This window comes from Monodon monoceros, unplaced genomic scaffold (genome assembly GCF_005190385.1).
Source record: "Monodon monoceros isolate NGI ecotype Baffin Bay Population unplaced genomic scaffold, NGI_Narwhal_1 Super_Scaffold_16, whole genome shotgun sequence".
NCBI classification, from domain to species: domain Eukaryota; kingdom Metazoa; phylum Chordata; class Mammalia; order Artiodactyla; family Monodontidae; genus Monodon; species Monodon monoceros.
The window spans coordinates 80,796,941-80,823,061 of NW_021703772.1; the positions used below are offsets into that span (position 1 = coordinate 80,796,941).

Below are 26,121 nucleotides of genomic sequence, written 5' to 3' on the forward strand. Positions count from 1 at the left end.
ATGAGCCATGGCCGCTGAGCCTGCGCATCCGGAGCCTGTGCTCCACAGCGGGAGAGGCCACAACAGTGAGAGGCCCGCGTACCGCAAAAAAAAAAAAAAAAAAAAAAAAAAAAAGGCCCAAATCAGAAATGAAAAAGAAGTTACAACTGACACCATAAGAGATTACTACAGGTACTATATGCCAATAAAATGGACAACCTAGAAGAAATGGACATATTCTTAGAAAGGTACAATCTCCCAAAACTGAACCAGGAATAGAAAATATGAAAAGACCAATTACCAGTAATGAAATTGAATCAGTAATTTAAAAACCTCAACAAACAAAAGTCCAGGACCAGATGACTTCACAGGTGAATTTCACCAAACATTTAGAGAAGAATTCATGCTTACCCTTCTGAAACTATTCCAAAAAACTGCAGAGGAAGGAACACTTCTGAACTCATTCTATGAGGCCACCATCACCAAAACCAAAAAGAGATATACCCCCCCCCCAAAAAAAAATTACAGGCCAGTATCACTGATGAACATAGACACAAAAATCCTCAACAAAATACTAGCAAACCAAATCCAACAATGCATTAAAAGGATCATACACCATGATCAAGTGGGATTTATCCCAGGGATGCAAGGAATTTTCAATAACCGCAAATCAATTGGTGTGATACACCACACTAACAAATTGAAGAATTTGTTCTTCAAAAGCCATACGATCATCTCAAAAGATGTAGAAAAAGCTATAAAATTCATCATCCATTTATGATAAAAACTCTTCAGAAAGTGGACATAGAGGGAACCTACCTCAACATAATAAAGGCAAACCCACAGCTAAAATCATACTCAACAGTGAAAAGCTGAAAGCATTTCCTCTAAGATCAGGAACAAGACAAGGATGCCCACTCTCACCACTTTTATTCAACATAGTTTTGTAAGTCGTAGCCACAAGAATCAGTGAAGAAAAACAAAGTAACCAAATTAGAAAGGAAGACTTAAAACTGTCACTGTTTGCAGATGACATGACACTATACATAGAAAATCCTGAAGACACTACCAGAGGACTACTAGAGCTCATTAATGAATTCAATAATGTTGCAGGATACAAAATTAATATATAGAAACCTGCATTTCTCTACATTTATATTGAAGTATCAATATCGAAAGGGAAATTAAGGAAACAATCCCATTTACCACAGCATCAGAGAGAATAAAATACCTGGGAATAAATATACCTAAGGAGGCAAAAAGACCTGTACTCTGAAAACTGTAAGGCACTGATGAAATAAATTGAAGACTACACAAACAGTTAGAAAGATATATACCATGTTCTTGTATTGTAAGAACAAACAGTTTATATGACTATACTGCCCAAGGCACTCTACAGACTCAATGCAGTCCTTACCAAATTAGCAGAGGGAGGAACACTCCCAAACTCATTCTACGAGGCCACCATCACCCTGATACCAAAACCAGACAAAGACGTCACAAAAAAAGAAAACTACAGGCCAATATCACTGATGAACATAGATGCAAAAATCCTCAACAAAATACTAGCAAACAGAATCCAACAGCACATTAAAAGCATCATACACCATGATCAAGTGGGGTTTATCCCAGGGATGCAAGGATTCTTCAATATATGCAAATCAATCAATGTGATATACCATATTAACAAATTGAAGAATAAAAACCATATGATCATCTCAATAGATGCAGAGAAAGCTTTTGACAAAATTCAACACCCATTTATGATAAAAACCCTCCAAAAAGTAGGCATAGAGGGAACTTACCTCAACATAATAAAGGCCATATATGACAAACCCACAGCCAACATCATTCTCAATAGTGAAAAACTGAAACCATTTCCTCTAAGATCAGGAACAAGACAAGGTTGTCCAATCTCACCACTATTATTCAACATAGTTTTGGAAGTTTTAGCCACAGCAATCAGAGAAGAAAAAGAAATAAAAGGAGTTCAAATCGGAAAAGAAGAAGCAAAGCTGTCACTGTTTGCAGATAACATGATACTATACATAGAGGATCCTAAAGATGCTACCAGAAAACTACTAGAGCTAATCAAAGAATTTGGTAAAGTAGCAGGATACAAAATTAATGCACAGAAATCCCTTGCATTCCTATACACTAATGATGAAAAATCTGAAAGAGAAATTAAGGAAACACTCCCATTTACCACTGCAACAAAAAGAATAAAATACCTAGGAATAAACCTACCTAAGGAGACAAAAGACCTGTATGCGGAAAACTATAAGACACTGATGAAAGAAATTAAAGATGATACAAACAGGTGGAGAGACAGACGATGTTCTTGGATTGGAAGAATCAACACTGTTAAAATGATCATACTACCCAAGGCAATCTACAGATTCAGTGCAATCCCTATCAAACTACCAATGGCATTTTGCACAGAACTAGAACAAAAAAATTTACAATTTGTATGGAAACACAAAAGACCCTGAATAACAAAAACAATCTTGAGAAAGAAGAACAGAGCTGGAGGAATCACACTCCCTGACTTCAGGCTATACTACAAAGCTACAGTAATCAAAATAGTGTGGGACCGGCACAAAAACAGACACATAGATCAGAACAGGATAGAAAACCCAGAAATAAACCCACACACTTATAGTCAAACTACGATAAAGGTGGCAAAAATATACAATGGAGAAAAAACAGTTTCTTCAGTAAGTGGTGCTGGGAAAACTGGACAGCTACATGTAAAACAATGAAATTAGAACATTCCCTCATACCATATACAAAAATAAACTCCAACTGGATTAAAGACCTAAAAGTAAGACCAAAACCATAAAACTCTTAGAGAAAAACATAGGCAGAACATTCTTTGATATAAATCGCAGCGATATTTTTTTGGATCTGTCTCCTAAATTAAAGAAGATAAAAGCAAAAATAAACAAGTGGAACCTAATTAAACTTAAAAGATTTTGCACAGCAAAGGAACAACTGACGAAAAGACAACATATTGAATGGGAGAAAATATTTGCAAATGATATGACTGATAAGCGATTAATATCCAACATATATAAATAGCTCATAGAACTCAACATCAAAAAATAAACAACCCGATTAAAAAATGAGAAGAACTCGACAGACATTTTTCCAAAGAGAACATGCAGATGGCCAATAGGCACATGAAAAGAAGCTCCACATTGCTAATTATTAGAGAAATGCATATAAAAACCACAGTTAGATGTCATCTCACACCTGTCAAAATGACTATCGTCAATAAGAACACAAATAACAAATGTTGGTAAGGATGTGGAGAAAAAGGAACCCTTGTACACTGTTGGTGGGAATGTAAATTGGTGCAGCCACTGTGGAAAAGAGTATTAAGGTTTCTCAAAAGCTAAAAATAGAGCTACCATATGACCCACAATTCCACTCCTGGGTATATATCAGAAGAAAGCAAAAACACTAATTCGATAAGATGCACGCACCCCAATGTTCACATCAGCATTATTTACAATTGCCAAGATATGGAAGCAAACTAAGTGTCCATCAGCAGATGAACAGATAAAGAAAAAGTGGTACAGATATACAATGGAATACTACTCAGCCATAAAAAAGAATGAAATTTTGCCATTTTTAGCAACATGGATGGACTTGGAGGGCATTATGCTAAGTGAAATATGTCAGAAAAAGAAAGCAATACTGCATGATATCACTTATATGTGGAGGTTAAAAAATAAACTAGTGAATGTAACAAAAAAGAAGCAGACTCACAGATGTAAAGAATAAACTAGTGGTTACCAGTGGGGGTTGGATGGGAGGGGCAATATAGGGGTGGAGGAGTGGGAGGTACAAACTCTTGTGTTTAAAATAGGCTCAAGAGACTTCCCTGGTGGTGCAGTGGTTAGGAATCTGCCTGCCAATGCAGGGGACATGGGTTTGAGCCCTGGCCCGGGAAGATCCCACATGCCGCAGAGCAACTAAGCCCATGCGCCACAACTACTGAGCCTGTGCTCTAGAGCCCGTGAGCCACAACTACTGAGCCCATGTGCCACAACTACTAAAGCTCGTGTGCCTAGAGCCCATGCTCTGCAACAGAGAAGCCACCACAATGAGAAACCTATGCATTGCAACGAAGAGTAGCCCCCGCTTGCTGCAACTAGAGAAAGCCCACATGCAGCAACGAAGACCCCACGCAGCCAAAAACTAAATTGATTAAAAAAATAATAAATAAAATGGTAAATTTTTAATAAATAAAATAGGCTCAAGGATGTATTGTACAACACAGGAAATATAGCCAATATTTTGTAATAACTATAAATGCAAAGTAACCTTTAAAAATTGTATAATTTTTTTAATAAAATAAAAAAGTCACTGAAAACCAGAACTTCATATTAACACAATGGTGCTTTGCCCTATTCTCCTTTCTTAAAATCTTGTATTTCAAGAAACAACACTATTTTTACATGACAATGGGTTTGTCATTTAACTTAAGGACCTTTTTCCTAAACTGCCTCTGATTATTCTCTGGTTACCTCTCACCTTCCACAGTCCCAAACCTTCCTATTGGGATAATGGTCTTAGCAGCCTCATTTGCCCAGAGAAGCCCTTTACTTCACCTTCCAAATTTACTCATACTCACCGTTCTTAATTTTCTTTTCTCCTCCTCTTTCACTCCCTGCTACCCTCACTCAAGGACACCTGAAAGAAAAAAAAAAGAAAGAGTTCAGCTTGAAATGTACATTGAGATCTCATCCATATTCTGTACCAATTTCCAGACCATAAAACTACTTATTGGCAGAGAAAGTGTTCTGTGATAATGCCTGAGATAGTCCCTCTTACCTTGTGCTTAAAAGAAAACACACCTTGAACGTACTCTGTAAAGCAGCAGCATGCAACAACAGAAGACAAAGAGGCCAAAAGAGGGGTCTCTTTTTCTCTTCCCCTTTTGTTAATGAACACAAAGATTCTTTTCACTGCAAACACCTAGGAGAGAAGACTAGCTTAGGGATTTGGTAAGGTTGGCATCTGGAAAGTGAGGGGACTGAGGGAGTGCTGATCACCCTTCTTATTATTCAGAGTACGCCGGAATGTGGAGCCGACTACAACTGACGCCCAGCTCACATCGTTGATGGCAAAGGTGACTTCTCGTCCCCAGAGTCACAATTCTAGGCTACGGTCTTCCACTGTGACTAACAGCCGCCCCAGCAATGCCTGCACCTCAGGGCCATCACTCCTCCTGCCCCCATCATGGCTGCCCGTTACCACTTGCGCAGGGTAGACACTGAGTAAGGAATCGTTGAATATGCCCGAACAAGGCTGACTTCACCCATTCATTCAGTCTGCAAAGTCCACTCCCCTGACTCTGATGACGACCAATTTCCATTTACCCTTTGCGGCCTGCATTTGGGCAGCAGGCAACTCCTGGCTGTGCAGCCTCAAATTAGCACGCTCACTACACCACATGACTCAGCAGCCAAGAACTTTCCCATCTGAAACTAATTAATCTTCCCCACATCCCTGTGAGGTAAGCAGGTGTGTTCACCTGCAGGTTATAAGGAGGAAATTGGGGATGAGGAGGTTAGGAGCTGTGCCATGGGTTATTAAGGGTGTCTGCCGGGGATGAAGTCATTCTGTAGTCATCCCCGTTCAGTCTCCACCCGCTCCGGATCCAGGCCTACACACACACACACCACCACCCCCCCCCCCCCCCCCCCCCCCCCCCCCGCTTTGACCACCTTATCATTCTCTGGGCTTTTGTGAAGGTGCAGAGTCCCAGCAGATACATGCATTTCAAAAGGATAAAAGGTATTATGATTTGCCCCTGCTAAATACTTTAGATGTCTCTCCCACGATAACTCGTACCAGAAGTCCTCTCTCTCAGACCTTTTCCAGTAAAGGTATCTTGTTAGCTAGAACTAATACTGTCTCCCGGAAAGAGGGCTCAGAATAATACAGCTTCATCCTTTGCCTGGGAAAGGCCTCGTAAGGTTCACTTTCGCACCTTCAGAGGCACAAACCAGCACCCAGGCAGCCCTGGAGTTCAGGGTTATTAGCTGCCCAGGCCTGTGAACTGCCCAGAGCACAGTGATGGCACAGCCGCCTCCACACACTTCATCCGGGCCCTCTCGGCTCTGCAGCATGATTTGCGTCTCTGATTGGTTCCCTAGGGCAGGTACACAGCCAACTCTGCAACTTTCTCTACTGTAGGCCTTTCTGACTTTGCCAAAGAGAACCAGGATTGGCTACTTCCAAGGGAGAAGCACGCTTCAACCACCAAGACTATGTCCTTTATCCTTTGCTGGTTCTGCTTTCTCCTCCCACCTCCAGATGAGGACCTGCCCCAGGTTTCAAACTTTTATGTTATTACTATTTACTTTCCTATAGTGTTATTACTCTTACTTTCCTTAGGGACCACATTTATGCTCACACATTCTACTCCCACTCCTTGCTGATTTCTAAATCACCAGATCTGACGAGGCTGGACTATAAACTATAATTTTCTGCCATTTTTAAATAGCAAATTGGAGTAGATGACTTACTATTTCATTTAGGGAATGACTAGTCCTGAAAGACATTAAAACATTCTCTAATGCCACAGTAAATAAAACAGTATAGTAGTAACATCTGAGTAGACAGACAAATGGAACAATAGAAGGTCTGGAAATAGACTCAAATACACACGGGAATTTGTTATACGGTAAAGGTGGCATCTCAAACCAGTAAGGTAAGAATACACTTTAAGAAGTTGAGTTGGGACAACTGGGTAGCCAGGAAAAAAATAAGGTTAGTACACACCTCATACTATACACATAGAAAACAAAGCCATAAAAGTTCCAGAAAAGAAAATGTGAACACAGAATAGTATTGGATAATCTTAAGGAATTATTGGTATAATAATGTTATAGAAGTTATGTTCTAAAAAGTTCTTACATGTTATTGATATATATTGATATACTTATAAAGAAAATATAATGTCTCGGGTTTGCTTCAAATATTCTCAAAATGGATGGGAGGATAAGATAAAACAAGATTGGCAAAATACCCCTAATTGTTGAAGCTGGATGACATGTAATTGAGGTTTATTATTTTTCTAATTTGTGTATGCTTAAAATTTTCTGTAATAAGATGGGTTCTTAAAAATACAAGAAAATTCCCGTGCCACAACTACTGAGCCTGCGCTCTAGAGCCCGTAAGCCACAACTACTGAAGCCTGCATGCCTAGAGCCCATGCTCCGCAACAAGAAAAGCCACTGCAATGAGAAGCCCGTGCACCGCAATGAAGAGTAGCCCCCGCTCGCCGCAACTAGAGGAGCCCATGTGCAGCAACAAAGACCCAACGCAGCCAAAAATGAAATTAAAAAAAAAAAAAAACAAGGCCCTACTGTATAGCACAGGGAACTATATTCAATATCCTGTGATGATAAACCCATAATGGAAAAGAATATGAAAAAGAATGTATATATATGTATAACTGAATCACTTTGCTGTACAGCAGAAATTAACACAACATTGTAAATCAACTATACTTCAACAAAATAAATTTTTAAAAAAAGAAAAAAAAACACAAGAAAATATGAGTGACTTCCTGGGAGTGGGGAAGGGCCATTCTGACTATGATTAAAAACCCAGAAAGGGCTTCCCTGGTGGCATAGTGGTTGAGAGTCCGCCTGCCGATGCAGGGGACATGGGTTCGTGCCCCAGTCCGGGAAGATCCCACGGGCCGCGGAGCGGCTGGGCCCGTGAGCCATGGCCGCTGAGCCTGCGCGTCCGGAGCCTGTGCTCCGCAACGGGAGAGGCCACAGCAGTGAGAGGCCCGCGTACAGCAAAAAAAATAAAAAGACCCAGAAAGTATAAAATTAAAGTTTAATTCAATTACATCAAACAACAATACCTTCTGTATGCCAAAAAAAAAAAATTATAAGCAAAGGAAAAAAAAACAAATAACCTGGGGGAAATATTTTCAACTCATGTCACAGACAAAAGAATGGATAATCTCGCTAATATGGAAAGAGCTACTAAAAATCGGTAAGAAAATTATCAGTAACCCAACAGAAAAAGTAGCAAAGAACATTAATAGACATTTCATAGAAAAATGAACAAAATGGCCTTTAAACAACATGAGAAAAGTTGAGCGTCTTTTCAAACAGGAGAAATGTAAATTAAAAGTATACTTCATAAATTTCAGATTTTGACTAGTCTGATAGATAAAAATGTTTTCTAATATTCTTTTGAGGAGGCCATGGGAAATCAGTCATTTTCATATATTGCTGGTGGGAATGTGACTCCAAAGAGCAATTTGGTAACATTATTAAAATTTCAAATGTATTTACCCTTGACCCAAAATCTCACTTCTGGGAATTTTTTCTACAGATGGTCTGCTTTCATGCAAAATAATACATTGCCATGACAGTCACTGCAGCACTGTTTACAACAGCAAATGATTGGAAAATCCCAAGTGTCCATCAAAAGAGTATGTGTGTGTGGGGGTGTGTGTGTGTACACACATATATATATATATATATATATATATACACACCTACGTATACACAACGGAATCTGATGCAGCCATTAAAAAAACGGACTTTCCCTGGTGGTCCAGTGGTTAAGACTCCGCATTTCCACTGCAGGGGGCACGGGTTCGATCCCTGGTCGGGGAACTAAGATCCCGCATGCTGTGTGGCAAGGCCAAAAAAAAAAAAAAATGAGGATGCTCCTTATATTCTGCTGTGAAAAAAGTCCTAGGACATATATATATATAATATACATATATATAATATACATATGTATATTATATATATTATATATACCTATTTATATTATATATATAAATGGAGATAGCTATAAATATATGAATATCATGTCTTTGTGTTAAGGAAGGAAAAGATACTATATGTATTTACTTATATGCATAAATGCACTCAGGAACAGTATACAGGAAACTAAGAAAAGTGACGACCTGTAGGTGGAGGGACAGGGGTAAATAATACACTATAAGGGGACAGAAGTGGGAAGGAAACTTCTCAGAATATACCTCATTTCATTGTTTTGATTTTTGATCCGTATGAATGCATAACTTATTCAAAAGTTAAAAGAGCTTGATTGGCTCTATAGTTTATGGTTAAGCACCTACTATATAGCTAAAGCTCAACAGTTCTCTCTAAATGGACCAGGGGCTTGGAAAATCCAAAGAGTAGATGATATAAAATAGCATTTTTATTTGGCTTTGAAATGTATCTTTTGGTGGTAGGGATGGGAGTCCCAGACGATTGACCATCCTAATTACATTTTGCCAATTCCATTGGTAAAGCCCCTGAGAGCTTAGTAAGAACATAGTCACAGCTCTCTGCAATACAACAGCGGATTAAGGATTCAGGTAAGGAAGATAACAGCCAGGAAGCACTGCCTTCCTGCAGGATAGGGGTGTTCTATCCATTTGAGTATACTGTGATTGTTGACTATTAGTAACACATCCCTCTCTCACGGCAGGTCAATAGGTGCTAATTTTTTCATCCCTAAGGTCCAGACCCCAGATTCCACATTTAGAAGGATTTCTCTAAACTGTATGTAGAAGATAATTAGTTACCCATTTTTAAGACGAAAAGCAAAAGGCACAAGTGCCATGAAAAGTCTCTGACCCACACAAAATAAACTATTACATTAACATGATATATATAATTTGACAAACACACGCAAAAAAGTTTTTATACACATTAGCCCACACTGTTTTACTGCCCCTAAATGAGCAATTTCCTGTAGGCTCTTTGAAATATGACAAACAGCTCATCTCCCAGGACTCCATTTGAGGTTCTGAAATCCCAGATTTCAAGCTTTTAAACAGACAAGAGGAAGTGGCCTGGGAAGCCTTTCTCTTTGCCCCTAGCATGCAGGCTTCATAGGTAAGACCTATAACCCACTCCCACAGGAAAGGATGCAATGGTTCCTTGTGCACACAGAGTAAGGGGGGAAATTGCTATTTAGCTGAGTGACGAGCTGAATATTTTGCCACACATGGGCTATTTCTCAGCATTTCAGTTTCCTTACATGTTGAATCAAGTGCTAAGAGTTAGTGCTAACGTTGGGCAAGTCACTTAACCTCCCTGTGCCTCAGTTTCCTCATTGTAAAAGATAATAAACAATAACGACCTCAAGGGAGTGAGTTAATATGTCACAATCACTTAGAATAATGTCTGAAGACAGCACAAACTAAATCAGTATTAGCTACCCACATGTAACATCTTAGAGTTGAGTATGTTGAAAACTCTGTCTTTGGAGTCAGACTTCCAGGGCTGCCTGAGAAGTTACAGAATACATCTTCTGTCACCATTTTCCTTAGAGTAATTAGCTCTGGTACAAATGGAAATTATTTACTTTCATAACTTCAACTTTACTAGTGTTGAGTGATTTACACAATCCTGTAGCTATGAGGTCCCAGAACTGCATTCCCTTCTTGGGCAAATTTGTACGTCTTCCTTCAAAGGCAGTATTTGTTCATCACGTCTGAGAAATGACTGCAGGCGAGGGTTAGGCAGAGAATGTCAGTCCCTTTCCCCACCCTCTGTTTGTTCGAGGCCTGGAACACAGGGAGCAGAGGAAGGCGCTGTACACAGACAAGGGCAGAACCCACCAGCCCACGGCTTCCCCGGGGAGTTCAGAAGAGACCCCAGGTGGGGCCAGTTTACAAATGGGAGAACAGAAATGCAGTTGGACTCCGGCATCTGGCACCCCCAAGCTTCTCTTTTCCATCACAAGGGGAAGTTAAATTGTCATGATTTGGAAGCAAATAGGAGAAAAGAATGTTTTTAATCAGTCGTTTAAACGTGTACTTGTCTCTCCCCTACAGTGTCTCTTCTTAACATCACGCAAGCAGGACAGGACAGGAGCTGGGAATGCTGCAGCCAGGAGGACCCCATCCAGATCGTTACAAACAGCACCCCCAAGTCATTTGATCTTAGGGAAGAAAAGGGAATCAAACCCTGTGCCCCTAACGGGAAATGACAGGATGAACATTTTCCTGGCTAAAAGTTTGAAATATACACCTCTGCCACACACAAAAGTTTCACCCATTATTTCTTTCCTTATACTTTCCTCATTTAACATGTACAATTTCATAGAATAATCCAGTCTATACACCCGAAATGCATGACACCCATTTTTTCAGTTATTCAGTCAGTATTTACGGAGCACCTACCACGTGCCAGGCATCGTTTCGTTCACTGCCAAAGCTTCAGTCCCTGAAACAAAGTTGCTGCTCTCAAGAGTTCTGACTTCCCCATGCTTTGCTAATGGTTTCCTGCATGAGCCCTCACATACAACACCGTCCTTTTTTAAGATAACATCTTTTGAGGGTTTATGCGTGTCAGGCACTGAACACCATTAATTCATTTAATTCTCACAGCACCCCTGTGAGGTGGTACGATTTCTATCCCCTCTTTAAGGATGAAGAATTTGAAATTTAAAGACAGGATAAGTAACTTACCCAAGGCTACAAAGCTAGTAAATCACAGATAGGATTAAAGTGTAGGTCCAGTTCCAAACTCCTCCATCTTAATCCCTACGCTAAACTGCCTTCGAAACTTCTTAAATATAGTTGGCTATGATGGACGTATTTGGTTTAGAGTGGCCTCTTCTGCGTTTTCTTTGTTTGGTTTGCTGTGATTCTCATCTTCTGTACAATGCCTTTCTAGCATCTACAAAATGATCATTTAAAAGCAATTGTATCAAGTCATGGGACCATGGCAGAGCAGGCTAAAAAACGACAGCCATTTGTACATAAATATTTAAATATACGCATACACTCCATTTAGTGCATTATTCAAACTCTGGGCTTACATTAAAAAGGTTTCCAGAACTTACCAGCTGCTTCCTTTTGTGATCTCAATAATTCTCACCCAAACAAGACTCAAAGGACCCACTGTCCAAATCGGCTTCCTTATATTTACACCTGTCACTGATGTCATCTGCTTTCTTTTCTGCCAACCCCAAACTGACTAGGAAGGAGGATCAATTTGAATTCTTTCGAACTGCTTCCTTTCCCTTTCCCCAAACCTTGCATTTTTTTCCCTAAAACCCCCTAAAGCCAAAACCATAGTTCAGTGAGGTAAGTGTGATTAAGCAAATTATGAACCAGCTCAGGGAGTTGCTCTAGTTGCTCTAATCAGGGCTACTTTCCTGGCTCGGCTGGCAGGAGGCCCGGCCAGCCTAGAGCACCCCTTCCCCGTCGGTGGGCGGTGTGTCAGCCGATGGCAATCACTGCTGCTATTTTTCCAGGTAATGTGAGATTACAGTCTGAAGCCCCAAGCTTGAACAATTATTCTCCTCAATGATTTCTTTATTCGTTCCACTGATAAACCTTGCCTTTAATCCCTGAATGGCCCAGCAGCAACCATTCATCAGATGTCAGATTCTTCAATGGGAAGAAGAAGGTGTGCACACAGGCAGGGGTCTGTTTCCCTCTCTCATCATATTCAAGGCCCCTGAAGGTACAGTCGTCTTTCGTCTCCAGCAATGGGACTGATACAGAGCAGGGGCCCAAATGTTTGCTGAGTACTGTGGGATGAAGAAAGGAGATATAAAAGTGCAGTCACATTTTCTTTTAAAGAGCACTTAATGGGACAATGGATTTAATAATAAAATACGTGCATAGGGGATATGCATATCACATATAACACTTAAAGGAGGATGTTTTCCTTAAAGAACTAAAAATAGAGCTACCACATGATCCAGCAATCCCACTCCTGGGCATATATCCGGAAAAGACGAAAACTGTCGTTTGAAAAGGTACGTGCACCCAATATTCTTAGCAATACTATTTACAACAGCCAAGACATGGAAGCAACCGAAGTGTCTGTTGACAGACGAATGGATAAAGAAGGTGTGGGAGATATACACAATGGAATATTACTCAGCCCTAAAAAAAGAATGAAATAATGCTATCTGCAGCAACATGGATGGACCTAGAGATCATCATACTAAGTAAGCCAGAAAGAGAAAGACAATTATATGATATGATTTATATGTGGAATCTAAAAAAAATGATACAAATTAAGTGAATTATAGAACAGAAACAGACTGACAGACACAGAAAACAAACAGGGTTGTCAAGGGGGAAAGGGGTGGGAGAGATAAATCGGGTATTTGGGATTAACAGATACTGTGTAAAATAGATAAACAACAAGGACCTACCATATAGCACAGGGGACTATATTCAATATCTTGTAATGACCTATAATGGAAAAGAATCGGAAAAAGTATATATATACATATATATATATGTATATATATAAAACGTTGAAAAGACATGGCTAGTTCTTAGTACATATTTTACAGCAAAGATTAGCTGATTTCTCACCATTAAAACAGTTAAAGGTTGCAAGTCTGTATAAGAAAGAGAGGTTGAAGTACAGAAGAAAAGTATCAAATGGACATCAAATCAGGAACTTCCACTGGGAAAACAGCAGCAGTAGCAATAATCAATACTCTAACAAGCTTGATGTAGTTATGAAATCCTTCAAGGAAAATTCCAGAGCCTTAGGAACTTAATACCTTACTGAGGCCTACGAGGTGGTTGTACATTAAAATACTGCCAGCCCTGCTTAGGCTTTTACTTAACTGTGTGTACCTTTTGGCAATGGTAGTTCATGAAGGAGAGTTGAGAGAGCACTGTCACTAGAATTCCTCTGGGTCTGGGCTCACTGGGTCCTGCAGGACACATCCAAGAAGACTTGCCAATGTCCTGCAGCTGCCGCATAGCCACACCATGTAGTTCATGGATTTTGGCTTCCTTTTGGGTGGGTGATTTTGTCGAGCACTGCATTAGAAATGTCATGTTCAACAACATCCATCCAAATTTACCTCTGGCGTTTTTTTCTAGCTAAGTAGTAATAAACTTTTTTTTTTTTTTTTTTTTGCAGTATGCGGGTCTCTCACCGCTGTGGCATCTCCCTTTGCAGGGCACAGGCTCCGGACGCGCAGGCTCCGCGGCCATGGCTCACGGGCCCAGCCGCTCCACGGCATGCAGGTTCTTCCTGGACCGGAGCACGAACCCGTGTCCCCTGCATCGGCAGGCGGACTCCCAACCACTGCGCCACCAGGGAAGCCCAGTAATAAACTTTTAAATTGGAAAATGCATACATACATACACACACACACACACACACACACACATATATATATATATATATATATATATATATACCTCTTTTTCATTTAATAAGCATTCTTGAACATCTACTATGTACTATATGAGGAACTAGAAATAAAAATTTAAGTAAGACATGGTCCATGCCCTACAGTTTGAATACAGTGATGAAGGCAGTCCATGTACAAATGGCAAATACATGAAAGTTGCTCTAGATACACTGGACTGTGGAGTGTTACTAACTCTGCTCCACTTACTTTTCTAAAACGCTAGTGACTCCTGTAGCTTGTAGTAGGTAGGGAAGGGTATTATTTATGCTGAAATCATGTAGGGAGGCACCTAGAAATAAGCAAATCTGCAAAGAACAAATTTATACACATTTAGTTTGGCTAAATAGAAGAAATGTCTCAAGAAACAAATTTTTTTCTTAAAAAGGAGAAAGAAGCATGCTGGCTGAGACTTTCCACAGATAATAATCACCAGAATAAATGCATGGGGGTAGACACACTTAGATCTGTAGCACTGACCAGGATCATGTTGAGGCTCTGTAGCCTGAACTAGGGATTGGGTAGTCTGGTACACTGATGATTTTCAGCAAACTTCATAGCTCCCATGTCCCCATTCTCGGTTCAGAAATTTCACCCTTCCAACAAAGTTCAGTTCTTCCAGAAGCAGAAGGTACACTAGACACGTCAAGCTTGGAGGGGGGGAAATCAAGTTTTACTGATTACCAGCTTACTTATTGCAAATTAAACCTCCAGGGTAGTAAGAGGTACCCAGCATGCCCCTGCCACCCAAAGGAGAGTCCATCACAACAGGTTCACCTTATTTTAGATAACTTTTAAAAAATGGTATATTTCTGTATGATTTAAAATAAATTTTCACTTACATGAAGTGTTTGCCTTCCCCTTACTGAGGCACTAAGAGCACTGACTCTTACAATGGACATAATACAAGAACCTATTTCCTATTTCGACTAGGAGGAAGTTGGAAGCAAATTCCTGTGGACTGCTAAAATGGGTCATCAGCTGAAGCCAGCAAAGGGTCTCCTGCTATTTCAGACGGAAGCAGCCTTCCCAGTGAGACCTGGTGTAGTTCTGATAGTCTGGGCGGCATCCTCACTTACTGGGACTTTCTCCCTGTCCAATGTGAGCATCCAGAGAGTCTTTTGGTGGTTTTTTTTTTTTTTTTTTTCCGGTACGCGGGCCTCTCACTGCTGCGGCCCCTCCCGCTGCGGAGCACAGGCTCCGGACGCGCAGGCTCAGCGGCCATGGCTCACGGGCCTAGCCGCTCCGCGGCATGTGGGATCTTCCCAGACCGGGTCACGAACCCGTGTCCCCTGCATCGGCAGGCGGACTCCCAACCACTGCGCCACCCGGGAAGCCCTTGGCGGTTTTTTTGTTTGTTTGTTTTTCATATGATGTCACTTGTATGTGGAATCTAAAAGAATGATACAGATGAACTTATCTACAAAACAGAAATAGACTCACAGACATAGAAAACAAACTTACGGTTACCAAAGGGGAAAGGGGGTAGGGGAGGGATAAATTAGGAGTTTGGGATTAACATATACATACTACTTATATAAAATACATAACCAACAAGGACCTACTGCATAGCACAGGGAACTGTAGTAACATCCACAGAGTTGTACAAGGCTACAGTGAGGATTGACTACCAGACTCATGACGACTGATCCAAGAACTGAGTTCTGCCTTTAGTTCGTTTTCAAGAGAATAACTCACCCAAACAACTTATTTACCCTGCTTCTCAGGTCTCCCACATCCATTTTATATCCTTAGAATTTCAATCTTGCTTTGGGAAAATGCCAGAAATTCAAGTGTCTATCTGATAATTAAACAGCCAACCACCACTGCAGCACAACCAAAACGGGAGGTTCTTGGGAAATATCAGAGATCAAAATTCTATTAAATCCACATGAAGTACCCGCTGTGTGGTCGGCACTGTGATGACCACTGCAGAGTTGTACTGGAGTTACACTTTAAATATATGAAAAATCTTTGACCTAAAGAACTAGTGAGACTAGATATCACACATGAAATGACTGCAGTGAGTACAGGGTAGAGTAGGATTAATAATTAAAACAAGTGCTTTAGGGCACAGTAAGTGATAACAGAGTGCATTCACATGCAATAGTTCTCGTGATTCTTACGACCACGTGGTGAGGTCGGCAAGGGAGATACGGTATTATTAACCTCATTTTACAGATGAGGAAACTGTGAGGTCGAAGGCAGCCAAGGGCACCTTGCAAGTAAGTGGCAGAATTTGAGGACAGTAGTACTAGCGTTGTCTCCCTGTTCTGTAATCTTGCTGCCACATCACGCTGCCTCCTTACTAAGTACCACGGAAGATGAAGAGGAAGCATGAAAGGATGTGAAGGGTGAGCTGTAAAGGGTACTGCTAGGCAACAAAAAGGATGGGGTCTTCATGGGGAAAGGAAGAGACAGAAATGGGCAAAGAGCATGACCATGGGCTTGGAGGCAGAGAACTGGGAGGGAATGACTTCCTGAAGTGGGATGTGTGTTAGAAGGAAGTGGGAAATAGGGTTTGACAGAAACATTAAATAATGATGGAACTTGCAGACAAAGTCAGGAGTCGAGTTTTGATCTTTCAAGCAATGAGACTAGTTTTTGCCAGGAGACTGACACAATCAATAAGAAAGGTGATATGGTATTCCAGCAGCAGTGGGGTTAGAGGGGTGGGGGTGGGGCAAAGAGTCTGAGTTTCTGGAAGCCAGGAGTGCCTGGCATAGTTCTGAAATGTCGATGTGGGTATGCTTTACAGAATTCATCACCCAATTCATTTGCATATCACTGGAACAACAGCAAAGCTTTAAAAAATACTCTGGTTACAAGAACAGGGCATATAAAAGGATAATTAGTGCTTAGAAATTTATGATGGATTAAGCCATTTTAGGTTGGTTGACTTAAAACTGTAAAATATGCTGTCTCCAGGATTCAGGGTTGACAAAGGTAAAATCACCTGCATTTTCAGGCTTTGGTTTGACTTCCTGACAACCAGCCAGCTTGCTATCAGGCTGAACTGATAACAAGCTGTTGGAGTTCCAACAGATGAAGGGGATTTGAGTGGGGTGGGAGGTATTCTGGATCCCTTGTCCACACTTAAATGAGAATAGGTCTGATTTTATAAAACTGCTTGTATTAGGATATTTCACAAAATTTCCTTTGGGTAAAGAGTTCCATAGCTTAAAACATCTGAAAAGCCACTGATCTAGTCCAATCCTAGCCACAGACATATGAAGAAGCAGGACAGAGAGGTACAGGGCCTGGTCCACGGTCACACGGTAAGTGAGGCCACTTGAGAGGCATTTACAACTACTTTAAATTGGGCACTAAAAAGGCTTTTGTACAGCAAGGGAAACAATCAACAAAATGAAAAGGCAACCTACGGAATAGGAGAAAATATTTGCAAACCAATATCTGATAAGGGATTAATATCTAAAATATATAAGGAACATATACAACTCAATAGCAAAAAAACAAATAATCCATTTAAAAATGGACAAAGTGGGGGCTTCCCTGGTGGCGCAGTGGTTAAGAATCTGCCTGCCAACGTAGGGGACACGGGTTCGATCCCTGGCCCAGGAAGATCCCACGTCGCAGAGCAACTGGGCCCATGCACCACAACTACTGAGCCCGTGAGCCACAACTACTGAAGTCTGTGTGCCTAGAGCCCGTGCTCCACAAGAGGAGAAGCCACTGCAATGAGAAGCCCGTGCACCACAACGAGGAGTGGCCCCCGCTCACCGCAAATAGAGAAAGCCAGTGCGCAGCAACAAAGACCCAACACAGCCAATAAATAGATAGATAGATAGATAGATAGATAAATAAAATGGACAAAGGACCCAAATAGACATTTTTCCAAAGAAGACATACAAATGGCCAACAGGTACATGAAAGGATGCTCAACATCACTAATCATCAGGGAAATGCAAATCAAAACCACAGTGAGATTCCACCTCACACCTGTCAGAATGGCCATCATCAAAAAGACAAGAGATAAAAAGCGTTGGTGAGGATGTGAAGAAAAAGGAACCCTGTCCAGTGTTGGTGGGAATGTAAACTGGTGCAACTACTATGGAAAACAGTATGGAGGTTCCTCAGAAAGTAACAACAGAACTCCCATATGATGCAGCAATCTTACTTCTGGGTTTATATTCAAAGGAAATAAAATCAGTATCCCTAAGACATGTCTGCACCCCAATGTTCACTGCAGCATTATTCACAATAGCCAAGATACGAAAACAATCTAAGTGTCCATCAACAGATGAATGAATTCTTTCTAAATGTGGTATATGTTTTCTTGGTACATGTGTGAGGAATATTATTCAGACATAAAAAAAAAGAAGAAAATCCTGCCATTTGTGACAACATGGATGAAGCTGTTATGCTAAGTGAAATGAGCCAGACAAAGAAAGACAAATAGTGTATTACTATCACGTAAAAGTGGGCTCTAAAAAAAGTCAAAATCATAAACCAGAGTAGAATGGTGGTTGCCAGGGGCTGGGGGTGGAAGAAATGGGAGGTGCTGGTCAAAGGACACAAACTTTTAGTTATAAGATGAATAAGCTCTGGGGATCTAATGGTCAGCATGGTGACTACAGTTAATAATACTGTACTGCATACTTGACATTATCTAAGAAAGCAAATTTTAAGTGTTTTCACCATTAAAAAAAAAACGGTAACTATGTGAGGTAATGGACGTGTTAATTAATTGTGGTAATCATTTCACATTGTATATGCATATCAAATCACATGCTATACACCTTAACACAATTTTGTCAATTTGATGCACAATTTTGTCAATTTTACCTCAGTAAAGCTCGGAGTGGCTGGTGGAGGGACTGGGCAACTGAGAGCTCAGAAAACAAAAATCATTTAACATCCGTTGAAGGCCAGGATCCCTACAGGCCCTTTACTGTGCCTGTGGCCTAAGCTGACTCCCTAAGCCAATGCCCTAAGCCAAGCAACAGAGGTGGCAGGGAATGTCATGCAGCCCCTGAGCACACGCTCAGCCAAACTGGGCCTCAGAACAGCAGGAGTGGTGCCCACTTGAGCTTGTTTCCATGTGAAGCCTCCTGCCGACACATAAAACTTAGGGAGCTTCTAATGAGGAGAGGCTCTGGTTAATGCTTTTCTCTGACTCATTCATATTTCAACACTTGCTTATTTCTTTTTTTCCTCATTATAGTCTTTTTGGAGACTAAGGCAAAACAAAACAAAACCCCACCTTACGAAAAGAAATGTGTGTGCCCTGGGGAAGATGAAGGAGTACTGCAGGTTTGAGATTCTCGCTGTTACCAAAGAATTATGACCCAGAAGCAGGGAATCATTAAATCTGTTGGTTTCACTTGTGTAACAGCATACAACATTGTACCTGCTCCTGCATCACCCGCTGAATCAGGAAGTTTAGGGAGAAAAGCCCAGCAGACCCCCTAGTAAATCTGTCTTTTGGCATCCCAATCATAAAAAAGTATTCCCCTCAATTTTTTCACACAGGGCCTACTGTCACCTTAACCGTGTTTATCGAGACAGAGAAAGTGTCTTTGCCAAAGCTAGACATTTCTCTTCTTTGACAGCAAACACTGATTAAATCTACCCAGAGAAAAGTTAGGCAGACCAGAACCCACCTTCTTGCCAGTTGCTAAGGGGCAGACTTTCAATTCTGGTATTTCCTTTCCTCATGGTCAAGAAAAATAAACAAAAGTGATAGAATGTTACAGAGAAGTTCTACTGAAGATACAGCTGTTTCCATTTTAACTTAGGTTGAAAGATTCCTTACCAGTTTTGTGAGTTATCTCATCTAACTAAAAAAATCTCCTAAACTAACTAGGCTACTGACTGTAAATTTAGGAAAACTGGAGCAAATACAGATGATATACAAACCAACAGCGCAAGCTGAGCTCTCCCCTGGCAGGACTGGACGTGACCATTTCAGGATGAAGAATTCTGAGGGGACTGTGACTTTGCTTGCAATGACATTAGTGGCAAGAGACACTTCCAAAAGGGACTGTAAGTTACAAATTAATGACAGCTCCCTGTGAACTAACTCCTCCATATTCAGAATGCCCAGTTTACAAAATAACAAATCAAAATGACCTCTCCAGCACTCACCAACACTGCAAACAGAAATATATCTCAGTTAGAAATCTGCGGGGAAAAGTTATGCCTGCGGTCTATGGGCTGATCTGAGCAACAGAGCCTGTCTTTTAATCACCCCTGTCAGAAATACAAAAGCTCCTTAAAATAGGTTACCCAGCTCTCTGTGCTTCACGAGCAATTCACCAACACAAAAGCTCCCGATTTTACAACAGCACTGGCACTGCCAGCTAGCCGCTGGGTTACTGAGATAGCTGGACTTGGTTTGAGCAGTGAAATATCTCATGTTGCCTTTGAAAGTCATCTGCATGATTGCAGAGCTTTCTAATCCCCATAGAAGACCCATAACTATGTCAAGAGAAATTGAGGCTCTCTGATCCCCTATCTGGTAACTGGATGCACAAACTTCCCTTTTGATTATTCCTGAACGATGGCACTTAAGCATCGTTGTGGGAAAGGAAAGCAGGCCTCCCAGGATGCACTGCTCTCTCTTGCCTGCCCCACTAGTCAGTGATTCTGAGATCACAGAGTACAGCTGGAACTTTCCTTCCTCGCCCCTGAACTTGGGTATTTACAAGTTGGCTAATGAAGGAACAATAAGTAATCTCCTGACCACTGTAGTAGGCAGGCGAGAATGAAAACTGATAGATGTACACTTTTATTCTTGAGCTCGATAAGATAAGGAATTTCCGCCCTACCGAGCTCTGAAAAGTTGCCTTTCATCCCGTTGGGGAAGGTGTAAAACATGCTTTGTGCAGACCGGCCTGGCCTTTGGCAGATTTATTGACAAGACCTACCGGCTAGAGTAAGTGCAGGGATACACCATTTGTTGAGAAAGAGAATGAATACAATCAACAGGCTTGCAAGGCCTCATAAAACAGTTGTTTGGCTTAGAAGATCATGTCTGCAATGCATTCTTATCAGGAGGAAAGCATTAAAGGCATTTCTCAAGTTTAAAGGAAAACAAAATTTGAAAAGCATGGTGAGTCAGCTGCCAGTGTCTGTCTGAAGTTGTTGGAAATTCAGAGCTCTTTAATTTTGACAGACTCTGCTCTGTGAACAGGGCATAGCTTCTGCATAGTTTCAGTCACTTCTTTTGTTTGTCACGGGCTAAAAGGACAGGACATCTGCTTGCACTATTTGGATTCATTTGGGAAGGGTGGGAGAGGGTAGAGTGATAGAAAACTGAGCTACTTTTACACTGACCTCTAGATCACAGCAGTGACAAGATTCTGTCGTTATAATATCTTACAATTTCAATAAAGCTCTGACATTACTGGATGGCAATAAAAGAAAGAATATGTCATTGTCTATATGTCACATTCTATATAAAAAAGCTGTGCTGGAAGCTCAGTTGCTTCTCAGCCTGAGTATTTACATCTCTAGCCACCCTCAGAACACAAGTTTTTCTCAAGGTTTAGTGTCCTGGATTTAATTGGAGTCAGTGAAACCTTGTTTAGATCCTGAACTCAGGCTCTGATCATCACTGCCAGGAAATGATTAACTTGAGCAAGTTGCTTGACTTCTTTGAGTCTCAGTTTCCTCATCTATAAGTCAGGACAGTAAAATTTCAATTTCAGGACCGTGGTGAGAAGTAAATAAGAAACGGTGAGAATTCAGTGAAATAACTATAAAGTATGTTTTGCAACGCCTGGCATACACTAAGTACTCAATAAATGTTAGTCCCCTTTCAGGTTTTGTAACTTTCGATTGTAGCAAAGGAACAGGGCCGGGTAGTGTAAGAAGTTGACCCTGTGTGAGCTGTCTGGTTCGGGCAGCAGATTTAGCTAAACCACTATCAGTCCTGTAAGCAGGCTTTGAGTACCACCTGCTGGAGCACGTCGTTGCAGGGAAGTAACAAAGTGCCCCACAGGCATGAGATTTGTTCACAGAGCATTAGCCTGCTCTCCCAAACCCCTGCAGACCTCACGGCAAAGCTTCCTGCTGTTGACCCTCGAAACGTCAGCCCTCTAAGCCAAAAAGCAATTCTGAGCTGTCTCACGGCCCTTGGTCATGTATGTCCCTCTTCTATATAAAAAGCAACACTACGGGCTCCCAGAGAAACAAGATGAAGGGGAGTAAGAATCAGGAGGAAATGGCCACATGGAAGAACAGCTAAGGCTCCCAATTATAACAAACATCTCTTTCCTGCCAGGACACTAAAAACAGAATCCCAACCAGCTTTTGGAATTGCTATCTTAGCCAATTGGCTACATGTCTGATCGAAACAGAGGTCCAACATGGAAAAATAAAAGCTCTTCCTTAGCAAATGAGGAATGATTGGAAATGCATTTGAAGAAAACACCATCGTGGTGTTTCAGGTTTACTCTCTCTGTGCAGCATGAACTGAATTTATTCAGCTCCTGTGCTTGGGGGCAGTTTCTCTAACTACCGATGCTGCCAATTCCACCTGCAATCTAAAAAACTGGGCTGTACAATTGGTTCCTCAATTGCCGCATGTAATCACTGAAACACGATTTTTTTTTTTTTTTTGGCTGAGTTGGGTCTTCATTGCTGCGCACGGGTTTTCTCCAGTTGCAGCGAGCAGGGGCCACTCTTCCTTGCGGTGCGTGGGCTTCTCCTTGCAGTTGCTTCTCTTGTTGCGGAGCACGGGCTCCAGGCACGCGGTCTTCAGCAGTTGCAGCACGCGGGCCCTAGAGCATCCGGGCTTCAGTAGTTGTGGGCTTAGTTGCTCCGCGGCATGTGGGATCTTCCCGGACCAGGGCTCAAAACCGTGTCCCCTGCGTTGGCAGGCAGATTCTTAGCCACTGTGCCACCAGGGAAGTGCTGAAACACCATTTTTCATGCTCTAGAAAATGCAAACACAGCTGAATTGATCCACTTCAAATCTTCTCAAACAATTCAACTAAGGATGAAAGGAGATGAGATATTTCAAAGTAAAGGTGGTTGGATGTCCTGAGGCATGAGGATAGTGGGTGTGTGTATGGGAGAAGGTCTCTTTTCCGTGGAATTACTGGTTTAAAACATAGGTGCTACCCTAATTTTAAAGTCTGTCAGTCTATATGGTTGCATGTGACATCTTTTAGGGTCATGACACCACTGCTTTCCATAGTATCTATGGGGTGGCTGTCATACTAGGATGTAGGTGGCTATGAGACATGTCCTGTAGTCAACTGTCTGTAGTCATCGGATTATTGATTATCCTGAATGCCTCATCAAAAACACAGACTTCCTTTAGAAGTCTGTAAGTCAAATAGTTAAGGAAAGAGCAAAAAAACCCAGTAGTTAACATGACCAAGTGCAAGCCACAGGTCGGGAGTCTGGAGGTCACAGTGGCAGGCAGAAGGGCCTAGGCAGGCCAGAGTCTGGAATCTAGGCACAGGCCACTTATCCTTGGAGGCCTTATTCCTTTCTTTGAACGCCTTCCCTCCTTTCCAAAACTAATCATCAATTCCTTACTCTGCAGTCCCAGCTCAAATCGTACTTGTCCATTACCTCACAACCAGGCAGGGTCAGCTCTCTTAAACATGCCTTTACGAAGTGTTATTTACTGCACTGTGTTTATAAAACTCCATCTTTATTATACAAGTAATATAAATACCATACACACATGTGTATATTACCAACAGAGTACTATACCTATATATCTCTTTCTTCACTAGACTATAAACTTTTTGAAGGCAAGAACCATGTCCCATATACTGAGTGCTATACTAGACACTGAGGATTCACAAATAAACATCTCTTTGAAGCTGAATAAATGAAGGTGCAGATTAGTTAACAGTTGTCTGCGAACAAGTCGAAAAGAAAAAAGTGATTAGTAAGATCTAGGGTGGTAATCTAACGTAAAATATAGCCAAACAAATCTCTCTTCTTTCATGATATGGTTACCAGGCTATTAAATCAGTAAAATTCCAGACATGACTTGAATTTTGGCAAGTCAGTACATAAAACCTTTTATCCTTGTGGGAACAAGAGCAAATCACAAGCTGCCAAATAAGTTTTTTGAACATCTTTATTGGAGTATAATTGCTCTACAGTGTTGTGTTAGGTGCTGCTGTACAACAAAGTGAATCAGCCATATGCATACATATATCCCCATATCCCCTCCCTCTTGAGCCTCCCTCCCACCCTCCCTATCCCACCCCTCTAGGTGGTCACAAAGCACCGAGCTGATCTCCCTGTGCTATGCAGCTGCTTCCCACTAGCTATCTATTTTACGTTTGGTAGTGTACATATGTCCATGCCACTCTCTCACTTCGTCCCAGCTTACCCTTCCCCCTGCCCGTGTCCTCAAGTCCATTCTCTACGCCTGTGTCTTTATTGCTGTCCTGCCCCTAGGTTCTTCAGAACCTTTTTTTTTTTTTTTTTTTAGATTCCATATATGTGTTAACGTATGGTATTTGTTTTTCTCGTTCTGACTTACTTCACTCTGTATGACAGACTCTAGGTCCATCCACCTCACTACAAATACCTCAATTTCGTTTCTTTTTATGGCTGAGTAATATTCCATTGTACATATGTGTCACGTCTTCTTTATCCATTCATCTGTCAATGGACACTTAGGTTGGTTCCATGTCCTGGCTACTGTAAATAGAGCTGCAATGAACATTGTGGTACATGATTCTTTTTGAATTATGGTTTTCTCAGGGTATATGCCCAGTAATGGGATTGCTGGATCATACGGTAATTCTGTTTAGTTTTAAAAGGAACCTCCATACTGTTCTTCATAGTGGCTGTATCAATTTACATTCCCACCAACAGTGCAAGAGGGTTCTCTTTTCTCCACACCCTCTCCAGAATTTATTGTTTGTAGACTTTTTGATGATGGCCATTCTGACAGGTGTGAGGTGATACCTCACTGTAGTCTTGATTTGCATTTCTCTAATGATTAGTGATGTTGAGCATCCTTTCATGTGTTTGTTGGCAATCTGTATATCTTCTTTGGAGAAATGTCTGTTTAGGTCTTCTGCCCATTTTTGGATTGGGTTGTTTGTTTTTTTGATACTGAGGTGCATGAGCTGCTTGTATATTTTGGAGATTAATCCTTTGTCAGTTGCTTCGTTTGCAAATATTTTCTCCCATTCTGAGGGTGGTCTTTTCATCTTGTTTATGGTTTCCTTTACTGTGCAAAAGTTTTAAGTTTCATTAGGTCCCATTTGTTTATTTTTGTTTTTATTTCCATTTCTCTAGGAGGTGGGTCAAAAAGGATCTTGCAGCCGAATAGCACAGGGAGATCAGCTCGGTGCTTTGTGATGACCTAGAGGGGTGAGATAGGGACAGTGGGAGGAAGTCGCAAGAGGGAAGAGATATGGGGATATATGTGTATGTATAGCTGATTCACTGTGTTATAAAGCAGAAACAAACACACCATAGTATAGCAATTATACTCCAATAAAGATGTTTAAAAAAAAAAAAGGATCTTGCTGTGATTTATGTCATAGAGTGTTCTCCTCTAAGAGTTTTATAGTGTCTGGCCTTACATTTAGGTCTTTAATCCATTTTAGTTTATTTTTGCGTAAGGTGTTAGGGAGTGTTCTAATTTCATACTTTTACATGTACCTGTCCAGTTTTCCCAGCACCACTTATTGAAGAGACTGTCTTTTCTCCACTGTATATTCTTGCCTCCTTTATCAAAGATAAGGTGACCATATGTGCGTGGGTGTATCTCTGGGCTTTCTATCGTGTTCCATTGATCTCTATTTCTGTTTTTGTGCCAGTACCATAATGTATTGATTACTGTAGCTTTGTAGTATAGTCTGAAGTCAGGGAGCCTGATTCCTCCAGCTCCGTTTTTCTTTCTCAAGATTGCTTTGGCTATTTGGGGTCTTTTGTGTTTCCATGCAAATTCTGAAATTTTTTGTTCTAGTTCTGTGAAAAATGCCAGTGGTAGTTTGATTG

General features: G+C 41.1%; 1 protein-coding gene across 3 annotated transcripts in view; it reads right to left on the bottom strand.

The window, feature by feature from the left end:
• Positions 1-26,121, bottom strand: part of LYPD6B (LY6/PLAUR domain containing 6B) — a 231,713-nt gene that overhangs the window by 28,248 nt on the left and 177,344 nt on the right. For 2 of the 3 annotated variants that reach the window (XM_029225230.1, XM_029225232.1), the window contains exon 2: positions 4,622-4,680. The gene's annotated coding sequence lies outside the window, so the exon portion shown is untranslated. Of the gene's footprint in view, positions 1-4,621; positions 4,958-26,121 lie in introns of those variants that run through there. The other variant, XM_029225231.1, reaches the window with a different exon arrangement.